This window comes from Galeopterus variegatus, unplaced genomic scaffold, assembly GCF_000696425.1.
Source record: "Galeopterus variegatus unplaced genomic scaffold, G_variegatus-3.0.2 Scaffold61, whole genome shotgun sequence".
NCBI classification, from domain to species: Eukaryota; Metazoa; Chordata; class Mammalia; order Dermoptera; family Cynocephalidae; genus Galeopterus; species Galeopterus variegatus.
In genome coordinates, this window is record NW_007726172.1 from 1,223,439 (window position 1) to 1,229,835 (window position 6,397).

At 45.6% G+C, this 6,397-nt stretch overlaps 1 pseudogene; it reads left to right on the forward strand.

Moving 5' to 3' along the window:
- Nucleotides 1-482: 482 nt before the first annotated feature.
- Nucleotides 483-1,533, forward strand: LOC103593337 (annotated as a pseudogene).
- Nucleotides 1,534-6,397: the final 4,864 nt, after the last annotated feature.

The window sequence follows — 6,397 nt, forward strand, 5'->3', positions numbered from 1 at the left end:
AAAGAGAATTAATTGCAAGAAACTAGATTCAAATAACCGACTGATCTCATGTTTTCACTGAACATGTAGGATAACAAATTGATGAGGGCCTGTCAATTGAATTTTCAATATCCAAGCAGTGCCACATTTAATTATATGATACATATAACAGATGTGGTTTCCCACCAAGAGAACAAAAAAGCAGCAAATAAATGCAAAGAAATGTTCTGGCTTAAATGTACACAAAATGACATGCTATAATGGTCTTGAAAATGAGGCCACAAACTCAATCTATAATGAAAAGAAGTATAAAGTAAACAGAAGTTTGCCTCTTGCAAATACAGTCTTTTACTTTTCTAGTTTTATCCTCTCATATTATATTTTGAGATATTTGAAATTCTCATTTAGGAATGTCACATACAGGGAGATGCATTCATTAGCTTACCCCTTTCTGTTCGTGGACGCTGCTGAGGAAGCATCTTTAAAGTCTTCCAACTGCCATCATGTCTAAGTCAGAGTCTCCTAAAGAGCCCAAATAGCTGCAGAAGCTCTTCATCAGACGGTTGAGCCTTGAAACAACTGATGAGAGTCTCAGGAGCCATTCTGAGCAATGGGGAACACTCACAGACTGTGTGGTAATGAGAGATCCAAACACCAAGTGCTCCAGGGGCTTTGGGTTTGTCACATATGCCACTGTGGAGGAGATGGATGCAGCCATGAATGCAATGCCACACAAGGTGGATGGAAGAGCTGGGGAACCAAAGAGGACTGTCTCAAGATAGGATTCTCAAGGACCAGGTGCCCACTTAATTGTGAAGATCTTTGCTGGTGGCATTAAAGAGGACACTGAAGAACATCCCTTGAGAGATTACTTTGAACAGTGCGGGAAAATTGAAGTGACTGAAATCAAGACTGACCGAGGCAGTGGCAAGAAGAGAGGCTTTGCTTTTCTAACCTTTGATGACCATGACTCTGTGGATAAGATTGTCATTCAGAAATACCATCCTGTCAATGGCCACAACTGTGAAGTAAGGAAAGCCCTGTTAAAGCAAGAGATGGCTAGTGCTTTATCCAGCCAAAGTGGTTGAAGTAGTTCTGGAAATTTTGGTGGTGGTCGTGGACGTGGTTTTGATGGGAATGAAAACTTCGGTCATGGAGGAAACTTCAATGACCATGGTGGCTTTGGTGGCAGCCATGGTGGTGGTGGATGTGGTGGCAGTGGGAATGGTTATGATGGATTTGGTAATGATGAAAGCAATTCTGGAGGTGGTGGAAGCTACAATGATTTTGGCAGTTACAACAATCAGTCTTCAAATTTGGGATCCTTGAAGGGAGGAAATTTTGGAGGCAGAGGCTCTGGCCCTATGGTGGTGGAGGCCAATACTTGGCCAAACCATGAAACCAAGGTGGCTGTGGTGGTTCCAGCAGCAGCAGTAGCTATGGCAGTGGCAGAAGGTTTTAACTAACTTCCAGGAAACAAAGCTTAGCAGGAGAGGAGAGCCAGAGAAGTGACAGGGAAGCTACAGGTTACAACAGATGTGTGAACTCAGCCAAGCACTGTGGTGGCAGGGCCCAGCTGCTACAAAGAAGACATGATTTAGACAATACTCATGTGTATGGACAAAAAAACTTGAGGACTGTATTTGCGACTAATTGTATAACAGGTTATTTTAGTTTCTGCTCTGTGGAAAGTGTAAAGCATTCCAACAAAGGGTTTTAATGTAGATTTTTTTTTTTTTGCACCCATGCTGTTGATGGCTAAATGTAATAGTCTGATCATGATGCTGAATAAATGCATCGTTTTAAAAAAAAGACTGTCACATAAGGGTATAATTTAGATGTAAGAGGATGGCTAATGCTTTCTTCAAGTGTCAGCTCCTTTAAAACAACAAGCAATAAAAATTCTGATTTGCAGGATCACACTGGCCCATAGAACACCTTTAGTCATCAGAAAAGGAGTTGATGGGATGAGGGTGGAGGGTGGGTTTCTGTGTACCAGAATGTGCAGGAACCCCCTTTTATCCTGAAGGATGAATCAATGCACATCAGTAGCCTGTCTTGGGTAGGGAAGGTTATAGAGGTGGCTTTACCATCTTTCCGGGGTGGTCAGCTGGTCAGCATCCTCCACATGGGGACCCACAGGGAGGTGAGGGGGACAACAGGGGACCTCTGACCAGAGTCCTGGGCTTTCCCCCTTCCAACCACACCGTGCTCCTCTTTCACACTCAGATACACTTTGAGGCTTGAATAATCTTCACAGAAATGTCAAGTAAGCATCCTAAAAGAGTACAAGATAGGACCAGGAGTTGTAACGTTATTTAATTAACTCCTTTCATTGTACCACACAAAGGAATCAGGCAATACAGCTTCCCCATCCAGGCCGTTGGAGGAAACCCTTCACATGGGAATTCTCTTGTTCCTGAACCCTATCTCCCAGGCCAGCCCAATTCCCTTCCTGCAGTGAGACGTGGATCCTCTCTTCCCTTGGAGAGCTCACCTTTTCCCGGATCCCCTTCCATTTCCAGGGAAATCCTACCTCTCCCATGTGAGAAAGAACTCTATTGATGTCTTCAGGTCTTCTTGCATGTTGCAAACTCAGCCACCTCAAAACTGGGCAAAACTTTAATGGAAGTTTTCCTTTGTCCAGGCTTCCACCAGGTTCCAAGAGCGAAGAACCAGCAGGAGCTCTTTCCGAGGATCTGCTGCTGCCACGTTCCTCTGGAATCGCCATAGAAAAGGGAGTCCAATCCCACAAGAAGAACGTAGTTTCTTTCCCTTAGCAGGTTCTTCCTCCTGTGCTTTGAGAAAGAAGACCCTGGCGTTCTTGTGCTCAAGAATCGTTGCTTCCTTTTCTCACCTGCTTCCACTGCAAACCGTGGTCCCCTCACATCAAGGAAGAATGGCTCTGCCTGAGCCATGCCATCACTGAATGGACAAATGGGTTCTCTCAGACCCCAAATACGCTCCCCAGTGGTGGGGAAGGAGTATTCCTTAACCTTGCCATGTTCAAAGATTCCCTTCAGACTTCCCTTTTCTGGAGCCTAATATCGTATTCTTAGAAATAGTAAAACACATCCACAGAATTACTTGACCCACAGTTATTTTATGGACAAGATTTTCATCAGGGCCAGCCCGGTGGTGCACTGCTACAGTGCGCCGTGTGGGAGCGCGGTGGTGCTCCCGCCGAGGGTTCAGATCCCACATACAGACCGGTTCCCTGGCTGAGCAAGGTGCGGGCGCAGCACCGAGGGTTGCGATCCCGTTGCCGGTCCTGGTCCGGTACGGGCGCAACACTGAGGATTGCGATCCGTTGCCGGACACGAAAAAAGACAAAAAGGAAAAAAAAAAAAAAGATTTTCATCTAACCATTATGGATGAGTTACCAGTAAAATTGTTAAACAATTTAGCCATAAAAACAATGGGTCTGCAAATGACAAAAAAAAAAAAAAAAAAAGACCAAATGCTTATAGTCCCATTATTGCCAATAACTTAACTATTAAAGTATCTGAAGTCTAATCAACAATTTCATTCATTCATTCAACAAAGATTTAATAGACTCTAATTACATGTTAAGGGGTAGGAAACAGGGGAGAAAGGCTAGCAGAGAGCAGCCTATCCCGAGTCCGTGGGGTCTTTCCTCTTCTCTCCCACCACCACCCCCACCACCCCAGGCACTCTGCTCCTGGATTGCTTATTTTATTGCTCCCTAAAGTGAGAAACTAATCAGAGAGCTTGAGTCAGTGCAGCACAGATAAGTGCTGAGTTGGCTTCTTCACACAGACAAAAGCTGCAGCCAGGGACCTGGCAGAACACACATGTCCCCCCCTTCCCTGCAGTCTCCCCAGTGTTTGCCATCTACCACTCTAAATTGTTCTTAGTGCCATAGTGTAGACAAACATCTGCCTTCAACACACACAAACCAACGGTGGTGATTTCCCTTGTGAATGTGAGTAGTGGAGAAGACTGTCAACAGGTCTTCTCTGTGACAGCGTGGCTGTACCACACCAAGTCCCCTGTTAAATTCACTGGGTGAGTAGCAGCCAGTTCCCATGATGAACACACACAGCAAAACTCTTTGCAGGGGTCACAAAGGGATCCCCACCGAGGGCTTCTTCAACAATAAAAATAACAGCACCTTGGAGCAGGGAGTGTGGGGGATCTAATGATGACAGAGTGTTTCTCAGTGTCATCAGAATAATTACTTCTGTTGCTCTGAGTGTAGAAGTGGTGACCTTGTGCTGTTCTCTGCCTACCATCCGACAGAGAGTGACTGAGCAGCCAGCAACGTGGGAGCACCGCGGGAAGAGTGAGGGTTCAATGGGACAGCATCTATCTTGGCAAAGGAAAAAAGCTTTAAAAGGGACAAATATAAGTCTCAGCTCCCCAGAGAATTAGACGCTGCTTCCAAGTGCTCCCATGTGCATGCCAAAGAATCTGCATAAGGCATATATTTGGTTTAGCACAAACATATGAAAAAATATATTCCCCCAGCAGGAGAAATGACTGGTCTGCAAACTGGTATACATTTTTCAACAAGAAAATCATACTTCCACTTTCTCCCTTCTCTTCAACTGAATTCTTAGATTGTTTTCATCTTTGTCTACATTTTCTTCCCTATACCTGTTTGCTATTTGTTCACTAAGCTACAAAGATTTTGCCTCCTTACCTCCTTCCCATCCCTAAAAGGGAAGATAAGTGAGGTTGGGAGCTGGTAGGATCTCTGATACCTGCAGATCTCTGTGAAGTGGGTGTTATCTGAGGGAAAAGGTGTCCTCAGACATATTTATGGATTTGGTCTGGGCCCCTGACAAGGTGGGACGCTACTTCCTGTGCTTGGGAGGTGTCTGGCTACAACAAGGGCTATTGCAAGGCTAATGTCTAGAATCCGGCTCACAGCGCCAATTGTCCAGCTCTTAATCCTATTTATGACACCAATTGTAAAGCTAGGCGACCACGCTAGTATTTGCGGCTCTTTTACCTGCTGGTAATCCTGCACTGACTGGGCCGATGGTTGAGCTAGGGCTGGGACTGGAGCTCCCAGACCCCTCAAGCCCATTCACAGACTGGGTCACAAACCCTTCACACACCAGGCTGGGTCACCAGACCCCTCCACACAGGTCTATATGCTAGGCAACCGGCCACACCGTCCTTGGAAGCTGCAGGTCTGGAAAAAAACATGGCAGTGCAGGGCAGGTGCCCGAGGCAGTAAAAACCAGCCAAAGTGGCACTGCCTTGCAGGCACACGTACTCCACCCACACACACAATGTTACTGACCTGGCTCCGAGGCGAGGGGAGCCTGACCAAATTGTCCCACTTTCCCAACAGGAGGATAATAAAAATCCCAGGTATGTTTGGGGCACCAAGAGCAGAGACAGTCTGTGCCTTGATTCTTGGGCAGAGTTGGGGAGACAGCAGAACCCCAGAGAGAGAGAATGCTTATGTGGTGGATTTAGACAGAGGACCTTTAGTCTGACGGGGAGTTTCACTTCTACAGTGTAATGTAGAACAAAAGAATGATTCTGGTTGCCCAAAGTGGCACAAAAGTTAGATGGTGCTGTAGGTGGCTTAATTTCCGTGGCCAAACTGGTATGGAAACTGAAGAATGAGCCCCTGACACCAGAAGAACACAGCATTACTGGAAATTAGCAGTCTTCATTGCTTCTGATCCCAGTAGCAAGCACTGGGCAGTGGGGGGGAGGGGGGGAGATGAACACAGTAGGGAAAGATGGCAGGATACTGGAGGAACAGAAATTCTTTCATTGTAAATAACCAATGCTCTAAGATGAGGACAGAGAAGAGAAAAGACAGCTCTCTTCTCCTCTAAATATACTAAATATCCCCAAACTCCAATCCAACACAAACTCAGAGAAAGCTACTGTAATGAGCACAAATTTTAGGCCAAAATTTTATTGTGAAGAAATATAACTTTATTTTTCTATGACTCAACTCAATTTCTACTTTGAGACCCCATTCTACTGAGTAATAAAAGTTAAATTTTAACCAATTTAGTCCTTCCAACATCCTGAGGTTGTGTGTTAAGTTCCAGAGGGTTTACTTAGTGCCAAGCTTGGGTGTGTGGTCTGGTAGACCATGCGTGTAGCATCAGATGAGGCATTCTCTTCCCATCGGATCACTGACCATCAGTCCACCAGACAGGTGTCATCCATGCTTCCTGATGGCAGATGCCCTCAGGTCCAGAGCATTCTCAGTACTGCTGTGTTCTTCTGGTGGAAGGGGCTCATTCTGCAGTTTCCATACCAGTTTGGGCCATGGAAATTAAGCTACCTACAGCACCATCTAACTTCTGTGCCACTTGGGGAACCAGAATCATTCTTTTGTTCTACATCACACTGTAGAAGTGAAACTCCCCCTGTCAGACTAAAGCCCCTCTGCCTAAAGCCACCTCGTAGGCATTCT